The sequence below is a fragment of the Anser cygnoides genome, chromosome 4, assembly GCF_040182565.1.
Source record: "Anser cygnoides isolate HZ-2024a breed goose chromosome 4, Taihu_goose_T2T_genome, whole genome shotgun sequence".
NCBI classification, from domain to species: Eukaryota; Metazoa; Chordata; class Aves; order Anseriformes; family Anatidae; genus Anser; species Anser cygnoides.
The window spans coordinates 34,073,060-34,089,232 of record NC_089876.1 but is presented as its reverse complement, the minus strand read 5'-3'; positions in this window follow the sequence as shown (position 1 = coordinate 34,089,232).

Here is a 16,173-nt window from a genome sequence, read left to right as displayed (position 1 = left end):
TTGAATAACGTGGCCAGCTGCACACATTACAAGTTCAGCATGACCACTGCCTAGAAATATCTTGTGATAATAGAAAGTCTTTTTTTTTTTTTTTTAATGAGTTAGTATTTGCAGAGTTAAAATGAAGTACAGAATAACTGCTAGTGAGAAGCTATGAAAGGCTGTGAAAATGTCTCCATGGGACCAGATCTTCTTGGAGAGTTCTACCTAGAAATAGTTGTCTTCCTTGTCCATATGTTTATTGACTTCTCCAAAGATTTGAGAAGGTTTAAGGAGTGAGACTTTCTTCTTGACTTGAGTCTTCATGACTTGTTGCTGGTCCTTTTGTAGATTTGGTTGCATATTTTTTCTTGATACGGAAAATGGATCCTCTAGTGTTTGCCATGTAAAGAAGGCTCCTGTGGTGTTTCCTTCAACAAAAGGTAGAAGTGTCTTTGATAACTATTGTCTGAAGGTATTCCAGCGAAGGTTGACTGTTGTCACAAAGCTGCTGCTTACGGCTTAAACTGAGTGATCTAAACTACTGCCAGAACCTATAAATAGTAACTCTGAACAGGAGTTTTGTGTAGGACTGAGTATAGTATCGCTCATACACAAAAAATTATAAGATGTAAACGGTGCAGAAGCATTTGAAATTGCATTTTGAAATAGTTAAACAGAGATGACAAAGTCTGAGAACTTGCGCTTTCTCTCAGAGGTCTAATTAAAATGGAAAGAAGTTTATCCAATTATAAAGTTTCTAGTATTTGTTATATAACTTTCCTTTAGGAATACAAAATGTTGCACTGTATTGGAGCGTTCATCCTAAGGTAACTTTGAATTACGGCTGCCTGTGAATCAATTGCTCTCTTTATGGCAATTGTTAATTGTAGGTGTGTTTGTTTTTTCTCTATATAACTTCTGATTTTGATTCCTGAAGATTTGTGTTCATTTTCTGGCACGGTTATGAAGTCAAAGCCCTATCATTCCTGTGGAATCCCCACTCCAGTGCTTAGGCCAGGCAGAGCAGTCAGGTTTTTATCTTCCTCCATTTGGCATTCAGAGGGGTGAGGTGACCGGCGCAGAACGTACAGCTGCTCTGGGATGCTTTCATCAGAAATGGTAACTTTCGTCTCTGAGGTGAATCCTTTGTGACTTGCGAGTTTTAAATGAGGGGAGTGGTGGGAACCCTTCAAAAAGTGTTAAAACATGTTAGTGTTGAAAAGATCCCAAACGGAGTTGGAATGTGACCAAAAAGCACTTCATAGGCAGCTTGCCTGTTACATGCTTGTAGTTCATTATCACCAGTGTTGCTTTTCTGACTCAGAAATGAAAGGCTTCATCTTCTTGACTTGGTAAAGCTGTTGATCATCTCTTCACTCTTGTGCCTGTTCAGCAAAGCACCTACACGTGTTAAAAAAATCATGGCTGGCGGTGCCACATGAGGTGGGACACCTGGACTGGGCCTTGCATCCTTCCCTTCCCACTGCCCAAGGAGGGAGAGCTGCCTTCTCCTCTCTGCCGGCGGTGCCTGTGCCAGCCGCCGTGCGGGCACCGGGTGGTGCTGTGGGTCAGGCAGTCGCATGCAGCCCGCGGTGCTGCTCGGGGTTATTTGCTCCTCTCTCCCATCGCTTCTTTACTGGCTTTTGTACTTCTCCCAGATTGTTTTCTCTCGTTCGCTCAACCTGAAGCACAGGTCTGAAAAGGATTCATTTTTTTCCCCCCATATATTCTCAGAATGTTATAATATACTCTGGTTTTCAGTAGAGAATAAGAGCGTGCTTACGTGTGGGGAATAATGAGCAAAATATATTATTAGAAATAGAAACTGGATTTAGGCACAACACCATTCTTAATGTTGAATGCTTACCTTCTCCAACCTGAAACATACAAAATATCTATTATTCCTCCCCCGTCGCACTTAGGAGAAACAAGAAAATTTTTGTTAAACTCACACATTTCCAATTTGTGAGTTGAGTGGAACAGATTTTGCTGTGCAGTATTGTTTTAAATATACAGAGATTTTTAACTTTTGGTCTGCAGATTATTAACATGCTTTAGTTAAGTCTATGGCATTCTTTCATATCCTTCAAGTGCCAACGTGATTGGCCTGCTCTTTCTGGAGAAATTATAAGACCTTGGAGAATCTGATATTTTATATGGTCATTGTGCAAGTAGCAGGTAAACACTCCTTAAGGGAGCAGAAATGAGTGGAAAGACAAGTTGTTGAATTTTAAGCACTTGTGGTAACAGAGATGGCAATTCTACAATGGGATGACAAACTTAGAATAGGAAAGAGGAAGGATGCTGCAAGATATGGCCTAATCTAGTTTGCTATCAGAAGGCGGCTTTGGTCGTTTTCTACTTAACGTGCTTCAATTGTCAGAGGAACTGTATTCCTGATTATTTTTTGTCAGATCTGTTGCAACATAAATTATGGAGAGTTTATTTTGATGCACAGAGAAAAAACATATTTCTCCTACCAGAAGGAACAGTAAAACAGATGGCCTCAGGTTTTTCTGCATTTTTTTTTTTTTTAATGAGTTAAATGCTGGCGTACACAGAATATGACAAAGTTTCAGCCCAGGTCTGTAAAGAAAACATTCAATGTATATCTTCCACTGATACCCACGGGAAACAGGCTGCTAAATACTTCTACATTTGGAGTATGCAGTACATGAATTTCATCCACAGATTAGTCTGGTAGGTCAACTTTTTGGCTAATTTTATGCTTAACTTCAACAGATAGCAGTGTTGTGGCACAAGATGTCTGAGTCTTGGTCATGCTTTTACATACATCCATGAAGTGTGTCGTGACAGTGAGGTAACCTGAGGGAGCTGAAAACAGGCAACCTGTGTAGGTGGCAATTTTCACATAACTTGCAGTATGTGTAGTTTCTTCTTAATCTTCCTCTTCTCAAACCCTCTTTCAGTAATGACATGCTACAGGCTGCATATAATGAGGCCTACAAGGCACAACAGTATCTCTGAAATCTAGTGAAAAGTCGCTGGAAGTCTTGCTCTGTGTTAGTTACCAAGTATTCATCCCTTGTTAGACTTTCACACTGACTGCTTTGTCTTTGTGTGCTGACCAATTAAATCAGCATAGTTGCTCTGTGGATTCCACTAAAGTTTCATGAAGTATGTTCTACCTTTTTATTTGTGACCACTCTTCTGGCGTTTTGTATCTGCCTTCAAAGAGCAGTTCTCTAAAAAAGAAGGGTGGAGGAAGAGTTTATAGATCCTGACTGATGGTGGCACCACAAAGTGAATATGAATATTAAAAGAAAAAAAAGTAGCACACTAATTTTTAGCGTCATTCAGCAACGACAAGCTTAGGATTATCCAGTGTTGCCATTTACTTCTACTAACAAACAAACTCAGTAAGAAAATGAGAGTTTAATCTCACCTAACGCTTTTATTTTACTTGCCATCTCAACAGCACTGCTTGAGTTATACACTGACCTGTGCGCAGGCTTTACTGAAAATGGTGTCTCAGGTTTTTCCTTATTACACACAGACAAAATTTTCCTTAGCAGCAATATAGACCTAATTGTTGTGACTTGTGAAGAGAATAATGTGACCTTTTTTGTTACCTTTTTTTTTTCCTCCCACTTTATGCTAAGATTATAAAACATTTTGTAGATTCTGTTGTCTTCAGGAAATCTAACTTGCTGCTTCATGAAGAGCACAGGTAGTAAAACTGGGTAAAAAATTTCTATTATCTTTAAAGATAAACTAAAACAGCCACCTCCTAATGCCATTTACGGTGAAGTAAAAACATAGTAACATCCATCAGCGGCACCTTCTTGAAAAAGTAAATGAAAAACAGTCAACATGAAAGCTTAATTATTTTATCTGCTTAAACAACGTTTTGCTTTGCCCCAGAACCACTGTGTCACCTTCACTGAAGGCTGATGTATCTTCATCTGGGTTTGGAGTCCCTGTTTTTCTTTCCGATCTATCTTAGCAGGCTCTTCTTTTGCAGAGCGGGATCCAAGCACCACTCTCAGCAAGCATGGTTCAAGATGGCACTGCATTTAGGCAGAAGATAACTTGTCACAGTTTGCTTCACTCCACATGCAGGTAGAGCTCTGGCATGACTGTGGCTGATGAGCTCCTTAGAGACTGCAAGGATGCAGGCACTGCAGCTAGGAGATGTGGCTGGTGGAGACGAGGGACGAGAGAAGACAATGAAGAGACAAATGACCTGCAGAAGATCAGGAATCAGTATTTACTCTTGCCACACTAGAAGAGCCAGGGATGCTCGGTAACATTGCCAGGTAATAAATTTAGAAACAAACTGAAAATAAATTTTCGCCTGTTGTGATTAAATTGCAGAACTTGCTGTTACATTTGTTGCATTTTGAATGCAGTTTGGTGGTGAGCACCAACAGGACCCTCTTTCATTGGGCAAGTGAATTAATCTTTGTTAGACTCTGCACATTTTACCACTTGGGTCCCTGGGGAAGTTTTCAACAGCTGTTTCATAATCTGCAGACCCAGAATTTAAAGGTGCTCTAAACTCAGATGTGCACAGAATTATTCAGCTTTTTACTGACTGCTTTGCCAAGTTTTTCAGAACTGTAGCTAGAAAAATTGTCTGTTTTAAAGCCTTAGAATGCTATTTATTGTGGTGTGGCACCCCTGGCAAGACCAGCTATGTCTGAAGGTGACCTGTTTTGCACAGAGATCACACAGGAAATTTCTTTTTGCGTGTCTGCCTTTGTCCTTTCAATGTAGTTTCACATGGTTCCTTTGATTTACAAAATACATTGGTTCAGTCTGTGTCTGTGTGGAAGCGTTACTACAAAAAAGTATGTTTGTGTACTGGTACCTCCTACAGCCTGTGGTTAGTACATGCTGGAGAAATCCCGTAATGCTGTAGCAGGTGCTGCAGCGATGGGTACCGAGCAGTGCTCAGCATCTTGGATACTGACTACCCTTTGGCTAGCACAGAGACCTGGGAGGGATGAGGAGAAGTGGTTTTGATTTTATAAACATGCAGTCAGTCCTGCAGTAAGACCGTGTGGCAAAGCAATTACAAGACGATAGCCATGATTAGGGTTAAGAAATTGTGTCAAGTCACAGTACACTGAAAGCTGTAGTGTGGGCAAGTTTCATGAGAAGGAGGGTGATGGGAACAAGCCATGGCTTTACGGCACTTAAAGAGCAGTTTTTGATTGCTTTTCTTTCTCTATGATCCTCAGATAATGAAAACCTACTGAATATCATGGCTTGAAAATATTGCTTTCAGTATCAGACTGAGTAATCTGACTTTTATAATTATCTTTTTCTAGTAAGACTTGCATTAACAGAGAGTACATATTACAAAAACTCAGTATGAACAGGGAGAAATAACATCCATTCTGAACTGCCAGTCATTTAGAAGACCATTAGTTTACTGTTACGTACTTACAAAATAGAGCCTAGTATATTCTCTTGCAATAAAAGCCTATAGGTAGCCTAAGCAGCATAGGTTTGATCCACTATTATTATTATTTTTTATTATTTATTTTATTTTTGTTCCTCTGACCAGATTTCTGTGGCTGCCCTGTGATCTCATTGCTTCAGAAACCAAAACAATTGGAAAGTGGGACTGGTGCTAAAAATCTGGGCGTCATTTGTGTGAAAATTGTGATTTTAAATGCAAGAAGAGAAATGGTTGACATAAACATCATGATTATATTAAAACCTCAGGCTGACTTTGGATTTCTAAATCCAGGTGGATAATGATTTGGGGAATTAGTGAAATAATGGAGTGATTGGGATCCTGGTAGGTTTGAAAGGGTTATAATTGTGTGTTTGAGTCGTGGCCTAATCCTATGCTGATTTACTCCTGTATTGTTGATGGAGAATCCACTGACGATCCCTGGTGTTATCTTGTGTAGATGATGCAGATGTGAGCTGCTTCTTCAGCCTTCTGTATTTTCTTCTGAAAGGCTGGCTACCTGCATTTTGATCATGTAGTCCAAATTTGTGGCTTCTCTCTTACTAGTTGGGGTTTGGCACTCGTGTTTCCTCTCAGGAACACTTTGAAGGAGGAGTAAAGATGAGGAGGACTTTAATGCTAACATTGTTTGTAATTAACAGGACTTAGAAGTGAATAGCTGCAGTCATCATTGCTTTAGAAATACGCTGCCAACTTCAGAACATAATGTCATTGAAGAGAACCTCTAAGTCACAGATACTCAAGCTCAGAAAATGCTTAAAAGGTGCTTAAATGCTTAATATCTATCTTTGGACATGTTCAGAAATGCCTCAATTCTGTCATAGCTCAGTCTCTCCCACAGAAACCCAACCAGAATTTGCAACAAAGGTGTCTCTTTATCTGTCTCCATGACCCATGAGGCAGCCTTTTGCAAAAGAAAACTGAATTTTGTTCTTTCTGTAGCTGGGAAAAAGGGAGCAAAAATCCAAGTATCTTGTCCAGGTTCGACACAAAGCAAGTGAGTGAGAGTTTCCCTCCTTTCCTTTCTGGCATCATGGTTATTAAACAAAAAAAATGCTGACAACACTGCAGAAATGTTAACTGATGACACAAGGCATGTCAATACTGTGTGCGTGAATTTCTAATGGTCATTGCATGGGAACTCTGGTAGGAAGTATGGGAGATGTCAACTTTTGTCACCTCATCTATCATTTTAATGGCAATACTGTTACACGTAGACAAGAAAGAACTACTGAGCTGGAAAATATACTGAACTGGTACTTCTGCATGCAGTCTTATTCAGCTGTTGACTGGCATTGGTTCATCTGACTTTATTATATGCAATTGAATTCCTTCTCTGTAGTATACTTAACAGAGCTTGATAAAACTAAATGGGTGTTCTGCTCATGGATCTCTGCTGTGGGCAACTGGAAATGGATCTTAGCTAAATGATGAATAAACTCCTAAATCCTCAAACAGCACGTTCTATAAATGCTTATTTTTTGTTGTGTGTTTGCCAGCCGAGGGGGGTCTTGAAAACACTAACAGATAAGAGCAGAGTTTCCTGAGATGATTAATAATTGGTAGAAGTCACTCTGCTAAAAGTGGAAAAATAGCTCTTCTCCACCTCTGTGCTTTCTTTATCTCTGACAGGGACCTGCGCAATAGGAGCTGGCAACACTACCAGCACAGAAGATAAAAGTTCTTCTCATTTTTGATATTGATGGCGAGCGTTGAAACTGTGAAGACAGATGGAAATGCTCCAGCAAGCAACCGCATAATTTCAGCTGTTCAGACTTCACAACTTGCCAGAATATCTTACAGGAGATGCCAATAGCGCACTGATAGCTAGAAATTAGATCATAACAAACTACCACTTCTGTTATACAGATACTGTGTGTTATACAGGTACATTTTCAGATGTGAACTGTGAGATGTCACATCTAACAAGATGGCACCACTTCTTAATGAGATGGAGATCACTGAGAACTTGGGATCATGTAGGCTGAATGTGTGACTTCCAACATGCCTGAACACACCATTTGTGTAAAATCTCTTTGTAGGCTGGCCTAGGACTACTCTTTCATTAGACATGGTTAGCATCCGGCAATATTTTTTTTTCTAATAAAACCATCTGCTGCTCTTCTTCCTCTTCCTCTGGGCTGAAGGAGCAAGGCTGGGGTTTCTCCTTCCCGGGGCTCTGTGGCACCCCTGGCAGCCCATGCAGCCAGGGGTGCCTCCAGCTGGCCAGACCTGCTGTGGGGCTGCCTCTTCGTTCCCTTCTCCAGGGTTGCAGCCTTTCCACTGCGACGAAGCTCCCGGCCTTGCCATTCCCACCCTGGGGCAATCTCTTCTCTATACCAGTTTTCTGGGCTGTGGAGATGCTCAGGACCTCCCTCTCCACCCAGAGTTGCACACTGTGTTTTAGTGCTTCAGCTCCTGTGAGTTCAGGGACGGCACTTTGGTTTCTGTTTCCTGTAGCTGTTGGCATCAGAACACGGACCAGCTGGACAAGATGTTCTCAAATATGATGATGAATTTTTAAAATCTGTGAGAATCTGTGTCTATGTTTGAAACAGTGACTTCTTCACAGTAACTGAGAGCAGAGATCTAGCCAGTGGCAGCTGCAGTTCCTTGTAACTTCATTATGACTGGGGTGCTTTGGGCTAATTCACATTTAAATAATCTCATGAAATACAAGGGTGGCTCTTCGTGAAAAGGTAAGTGCAGATAATCAATATGTCCTTTCTTGACTTATGGTTGACTTCAATTTCTTTTGTATCTTTTCTAATATGCAGTCACGACTTACATTTTACAGAGATGTTTAGGCCCTAACACATCATTCTTGTTCCAGTATATGACTGTTTCCAGGACCTGCAGAGATGAAAGAGGGAAAGAAGTGAGAGGAGACAGGGGAAGTCATGAAGGCGGTGGAAGAAAAGAGGAGACATGGAACACATTAACTTTGACATCAGGTGGGCAGTCACTTTTCAGGGAGTATCAGGCACATCTCTTATCTGGGCATGTGTGACCACTCTGTCATCAGGATTCTCATCCCACCAGCCTAATCAACCTGACAACCAGGTCCTGAGGCCGCCTAAATGAGGTACGAATGCAGAATATTCTGTAGCATGAATATGCTACATGCAGAATATGTACAGTTCTGTGATTGTCATACAATGGTTGCAGGGAGCAAGTTGGCAGCATCAGGACCTGATGTCTGGTCAGTCTGACACGTGTGAGAAGGGTGCACACGGCAATCTCCCACCCAGTTTACACAGAAGAAGGAATTAAGCAAAGAAGGTGACAGGTTTTCTGTCTGGCTCTTGCAGTACTTTAGATTGCTTTCGAAGAGCCACTGTTTCTCAGGGGCTGCTCTCTAGCTTAGATACCTCAGCACATCCATTGCAAAACTGGGTGAAGAATGATATGTGGTGGTGCAAGCATGCCAGCTGTGTGTGTTTCAGAAGGCACCCCTTTCTGGGGTATGGCTAACTCTGATTTTGGAGTTCCTATGTCCTCCTTGGATTCAAGCTGAGGCTCCTGCCATACCATGCCGTGGTTTTCGGTGTTAAAAGGGAATAAGTCCTTTCCTTCACTCTGCACGGTCAACCATCTGGCTGTGTTCAGAAATGCCGCCATTTCCTCCCTCCACGTGCCTGAAGCTCCACACCCAAGCCCCTGAGATTTCTGCTGGAAGGAGCAGCAGCAGCTGCTTACAAGCTGGAGAAGAGGAGCTCTGCTGTAAGGCTTGGGAGGCACTTCAGTGTCCTCTCCTTCCTCTGGGTGAGGCAGGCAGACCCCTTTGGCTTGCACTTCCCTTAAGCAGCTGGTCGGGAGAGTGTGTTGCACTGCGCTTGCCAGGTCTTGAGAGGGAAAGGGATGATTTGTGTGGTACGCCTGTGGAGTGCTGAGCACAGCAAGCAGATGGGGGGGAGGCTGATGACTGAGCTAAAAAAATAAAGTTTTTTGGAGGTTGAGCCTCATAGTCTTGGGAAATCATCTCTGATGGGGAAAGGAAGCATGGTTTTAAGAAACTCTGTTTTTGCATGTGTTTTCAGACCTTGGCAGGCTACTGAGTAGCCAGAAAGAGGGTTCATCATGGAAGAGCTCTGCCTTCCAAAACTGGAGCTGAGAAAGCATGCCAGGAAGGAAAGGGACTCGCCATGACAATCCTGCATTACTTTATGGCAGTGTCACTCTCAAAATACTTCAAACATCAGCATTGAACAAGACAGCCCCACTGTTTTGGGAGGAGAAATGAAAAGGTTTCTGGATTGAGGGTACACAAACCTTAGTGCACACATTTACTTAATGATCTGAAAAAGTGTGGTTGAATAATCAATCAAAACTGTTGTTTTTTTTTGTTTTGTTTTTGTTTTGATGGTTGTAATGTATTTTCTATGCTAGTAATTTGTATTAGTTCCAGTGAAATACAATAGGCTGTATGGTGGTGCCATGGGAGACTTATTGTATTGCTTAGCTTACAACTTTCTAGAACTTTGAAAAAGATATAATTTAACGGGTGACATATTTCGTTTGCTCTGTGAAACTCAGCTCAATAAATAAGCGTGGAGAAAAATGTGAGGGAGAGTTCAGCGGAGAGCAAGGAAACATGATGCTCTTTTGAATAGAAAGTGTTGGAAAAATGTTAGGAGGTGTATGTTTGTCTGGATTGGTATACTAATATAAAAACAGCTGAAACACTCAGAAAATGAGATGCTAACATACTGGTACAATGCATAACAAGCAAGAACTAAGTAGATTTTATGATTAAATTTACAGGAACTGATGTGGTATATATTAAGAAAACACTTGGAAGTCAAAGACCAAGGTTTTCCTTCGCAATCCCTCCCCCCATAGGCAATTATATTTCTCTTGGGCTAATTAATTCCTTCTGCATACCATACTAAGATTTGGGAAAAGATCTTTTTCACCATACATTTTTAGTTTTTCTTAACTTATATTAATTCAAAAAGGTTTGCATTTTTTTCCTCCCTAAATTTGGATGAGGTAAATAGAAGTGTAATGGAATGATAATCATAAGGCTAAGAGAGACTTGTTGCTGGCTCAAATTAGGCCAAACCAGACTTTAACTTCTGAATTAATCACTCAGGGGACCAGAGCAAGTTAGTTTGGATATATCTGAACAGATTTCTTGGCCTGATTCTATGGTAAGTTAATGCGGAGTTAATTAATTGTTATTGTTTGTTGAAGAGTGAATTCATGATCTCTGAAGAAGAAGGCTTCTCCCAGTGATTTTGCACAGTAAAAACATGCTTGCAGCAATGGCATAAATGCAAAATGACTTTTACAATCTTTAGCAGAGTTATCAAATGCCAGTTGATCCACAGGACTATAATTATCCTGTTTTCAGCCATTTGGATTCCGAAGTTAAACAGAAAATCTGTGAGAAAATGCATATAAAATTGCTTGAGTCAAATTTTTTTACTGAAGGCTGGCCGATTTGAATTTCAGAGCTACCCGGCATTCAAGAGCTCTGCTCCCTGCAGGACACCTCGGTGGCATTGCGCTGTGTTGGGCAGGCACTGGCACAACAGATCAATGGGTAAATCTCAACTCTTACTTGACAGAGAGGTCTGCAGCTGGGTATTCTCGGAGAGCAAAGTTCTTGCATTAAATAAACAGTGAAATCTATTGATCCTGCTTTATGGATCTGCCCAGTTTGAGCTAGGTTCGTGAAGAAACCCGTGACAAGAACAGTACTCAGACCTGCCAAGAGGTGGGCGAGACTCCTGTGTGGCTGCCTGTGGGCAAGGTCGGTATGGGATCCTCAGCTGACAGCATGCTGAGCAGTAGCTGGTTCATCAGTGGTAGGGAATTCCAACGAGTGTGTCGGAAATCTTGCCGCTTCAGGGGGTCTTTGGCGCCTGCATTGGGACTGGAGGCCTGATGCCTTTTGGAGAAAAGACTAAAATGCATAATCTGGAACCCTGTCTTCCATGTGGGAACCCACATGATTGTTTTGTTGAAAATGAACCAGAGAAACCCCTGGTTTAATGGCGGCTTCACATTTATATGACCTTGAGGCAGTTAAACTTTTGTGTAGCAGAGGGAAAACCTTTATCAAGTTTCTTCTTTGTGCAGATGTATTTGTGTTTGTAAAGGCTGAACCCTGAAGTTTCTCCCTTCTCAGTAGCAGTGAAATGGGTGCCACTATTTGGTTTTTATGAGACTTTGTTTACTGTGGAAAGCTGTATGTAGAAGCGGAAAATGGCTTCCTGCAGATAAGCTGGGGCTAACAGATTTTCCAGAGCTTCTGTATTTTGCCAGGACATTCTGTAAAATATTGTCTGTCAGATACAGCATCAGGTGCACTTCAAACCTCCGGAGCACTTTAAAAGGAAAAGGCATAGCAAATGACTGTGTTTGTTCATGTTCCTTGCTTCTCTAATATGATTTGCCTCTGATGTGCTTTTCAATAAGTTTTTTAGTGATGTGGATTGTGGATCCCTATTCAGTAAATTAGTTTCTCAATAGGAAGCAGAAACTTCAAAGATTATCTTTTAGATGACTTTTTGAAAATACCATTTCTGTCTGCAATATGGACCAAACAAAAAATCAGCAAAAGCTGCATACTAGCCTGGCATACAGTCTGTGCTGATGTGACCTTCCAGATAATAACGACGGGCCTATCCTGCTGAGAGATCTTACATATGTATATTGTGCTGCTACTGTTTTTTTCTCATCCTACAGAGCAGGTCTCTGTTTTTTTTTTCCCTGTTTTACAAAATATTAGGAATTTACCAGGACATAGGAAGACATAACAGGAGTAGATAAGGCAGCACGTATGAATGGATTAAGGCCACAGTCTTGAGCCCCATTTCTTTTCTTGGACTCTTTAACACCTCTCAGGTACACTTTTATCTTCCTTGTCTTCCATCTGCCCTCAGCATTGCAGCTAACCTGCTCTGCCAGTCCTTTTATGCTTGTTTTTCATTCTGGATGAAGCCCTTAGGCAGGGAGAACGGTGTGCTGTGAAATGCTTAATGGCAGAGCCCCAGCTCCTGCCCCCCAGCACCACGTACACCATAGACCGTGGTGTTTCAGGGCACAGCAGTAATTGGCAAGCAGTCGGCTGCCCGTGTTTGCTGTGGCTGCAGCTGCCATCTGCACAGTGTAGGGGAGTTGGTGTATTACCTTCCCACTTCAAACAGAATCTCTTGCTTCGCCCATCTATTTCCTGCTGTAAGTCTTTGTGCAGCTGTCATGGCTTCATTGCTTTTTCATTTGCTCTTTTCAACTGGATCTCAGCAAAGCTCTATGTCTGCAGACTTGACAGCTTTCCCCTTTGGTGTCCATAGTATCTGCGTACGTGGTTTAATTCTTGAAGAGCTAACATACTCTTTCTTTCTCACCTGCCCAAATGACATGGATATGGGATGAGTGGCTAGGACACTGAATTTGAATCTTGCATGAACTTTAGATTGGAAGGGATCATATAGTCCAACCCAGGACTAGCTTTAATATTTGGTCAGGTTGTTCAGGGTCTTGTCCAGCTGAGTTTTTAATATCTCCAAGGCTATCCTACAGCTTTCCTGGGCAGACTGCTCCAGTGTTTAACTGCTACACTGAGGATATTATTTTTTATGTCTTGTCAGAATTATATTTGCTGCAGCTTGTGCCCGTTGCTACTAACATCTGTTTTTAAATCTCTTCTATTTTAAAAATCAATGATTGCATGAATGTTTTGTGTTAATTGGTGCTCAAAAATGGTTCATCTCTAGGCATGTCCACAAAGCACAGCTGCAGTGGAAACCCTAGGACATGATACCTCCCCAAGAACCTTGTGTTTTTCCTGTAGCCCTTGCCCTACACATGCAACATGCTTGTGCCAGGCCTGTCACATACTGCACATACCTAAGGCCATTATGTGACAGAACCTCATGATGTAAGTCAGAAGACCATGACTTAGGGCTGCCTTCCTCTCTGATTCCTGCCTATTACCCAGTCAGACAGTGCCTGTGTCTGGCAGCACACCCACACAAGCCGGCTTCCCACACTCTGCTACGCCTTTATTTGTGCAGGAACAGAGATCCTCCTCTCCCAGCCCTTAGAAAGTCCTGAGGCAGGTTAAGCATGACATTGGAGAAAAGGGTTGATATTCAGAAGTTTGTTTTGTTTTGTTTTTGCGTAACAAATCTTGCTATATTACTCATGAGTCTTTTCTGTATTAAATAGACTATTAGACTGTTAATTGGTACTTGGACTACCAACGCATTCTTAGCTCTGTATGTGTTCCCTTTGGCTCAAAATAATACTTTGGGCATCCTGATGTTTGCACACATCAGCTGTGGGTAGCGCCAGGACTAGCGTGGATGGCTGCCTTTGTGGCTCCAGCCAGCACCTGGCAGGGGTGGCAAGGAGGATGGTGGACATTCTCCAATGGAAGCACAACCTATCTGTGACTGTGTAAATTAACTTAAGAAATTGTCAGGTGAGCGCTGTGCCTGGCCCAGTGGTGCCTGATACTGCCTGAACAGGTCAGTGCTGCCAGCAAACTATGATGCTGATGACTGAAAGCTGAAGTGAGGGCTGCAGGCAATCCTGGCAGACCTTTGTCCTATGCAGAATGTGTGTTCATTTTATACTAGATCACTTAAGAGGTGGGGGAATGTCGCACAGAACCCACCTAATAATGCAGTGAATGTTGAAGCCATCACAAATAGCACTGCTGTGGACTGAGAGTGAACTCTGGATTCATTATTATGCTTTCTATTACAAATAAAAATGTAAAAACTTCATTGACTATGAGAAAATATTACCAAAAAAAGGCTTGTTCCTGATGAAATGTAAGACAATTAAACCATTTTGCTTAATAGATGAGTGAGCAGATAGATTTGATTGAGGAAGAAAGGAATTCAAGCAATTAATTTTGACTTTAAGCTTCCTGAAATGGAACAAATTCTGTGAAAAGCTTAAAAGAATCAGACCAGGTAATTTTGGAGTTTGAAACAGGTAAAAATTTTAACACTAAATAAAAGGGAAGAATTTCAATCAATCCTATTTCTTCCATCTCCTCCCTGCTGTTTTGTGGGGACCCAATTCAGGATTTTATATATGAATTTGCAATTGCTTAGAGGAAGAAAAAGTAGTTCATACTTTTTACTGGCATAAATTAACTTTAGGTTGCTTAGCTGTCACCGTTTTATGGATGCCACGTAAAGGTATGAGTAATACTGTAATTACGGCACAGTTGGAGAAGGTGGTGAGACAGTGACAATACAATGCATACTCTGAAAATGCTCTTGCTGGAAAAAGGATAAAGCTGCTTCTTTGCCCCCACATCAAAGTGTCTGACATCTTCAAAAAGGTCTGGCTGCATCTTTTTCTTTTTTCTTTTTTTTTTTGTGAGCAAATATGTCAAACGCAAGAATGTCAATAAGTTCTTTGTTGCCATATAGCTGCTGACTAGTTATAATCATGTGCGAAGCTTCAGTAAGCATTACTAATTAACAGAGAGAAATCACTTTCTGTTTGGTGTGTATCTAAAGCAGATTGCAAATAACGATTAACAGTCTTTCATTTTCTCCACTTGAATTTCATCAAGTAACTTTTCAAAAATTTGTGCAGATTCCTATAATGGAGCTGAGTAGAAATGATATCAATTCAGAATGATCACAATACAGAATGCTAATTTGGATGACAACTCTGTAAAGGAAGATAAACCAGTATGTTGCTCTAAATGAGAGAGACTGTATCCTAACAATAAATTGTAGAATATTTGAAGACTAACAGGACTTTTTTTCTTTTTTCTCTTGGGGTATTTCTTGTACTGCCCTTTTAAGCCTGCCTGTAAAAGCACTGTGCTCCTAGGATAGCAGCAAAAGGGTTATTTGCTGTTTTTCTTCTCTGTAGGTGACCCCCAACTCCATGTTATGCCATGTACAGTTTTTTTTTGATACACAGTTGGAAGTTCCTGCCAGAGTTGTCAGGAATAATCTGAAATTAAATTCCAGATGGAGAAATCTGTTTCTTTGGGCTGCGTGTAAAAACAGCTGTTATGGTGGTTCATTTTAGCTGGACAGCATAGGCAATTTGTTCTGGAATTGGCTGGCTGGCACAGAACAGGCATAAAGGGATCAGGACAGAGAGGTCCTGGGGAATCTGCAGAATTTAATGCTATTGGTCTGAAAGGATGTCACGCAAGCTGCAAACATTTCACAGAGCAATGAGCAGCTTGATCAGTTCTCTGTTTCCTTTCATCCACTGTGTAACGTACAGATTTTTCCTTGTGCTCCTCTCCCTTGTGCTGGATTTGTGTACAAGCTGTCTTAGTCATGCTATTTTTGTGCAAAACTAAGTCCTGCGTTTATGATTTCTATGAGCCCTTCCCTTCCCTTCATTAAGGTTGGAAGAGACCTTCAAGATCATCTGGTCCAACCATCACCCTACTGCCAACGTCACCCAATTAACTTTGCAGAAGAGGGCTTCACCCTCACAGCAGCCCTCCAGCGCAGGTCTTGCCTCCCAGTCCGCCTTAGGAGCACAGGGAAGGGAGCGAAGGCAAACGGCAGAGAAGGGCGCAGGGAGGCTGCCATGATGGAGGGCAGGGAGCAGGAAAGGAGGGAGCCTCGCATCAGCACGGAGATGGCGCTGCACAGCTGCCATTACGCGACGCCTCCTCCCTCATGCAGCCACCATCATGTGACACCTCCTCCCTCGTGTGGCCGCCATTTCATGACGTCTCCTCCCTTGTGCGGCCACCATTTTGCGACACCTGGTCCCTCACATGGCCGCCA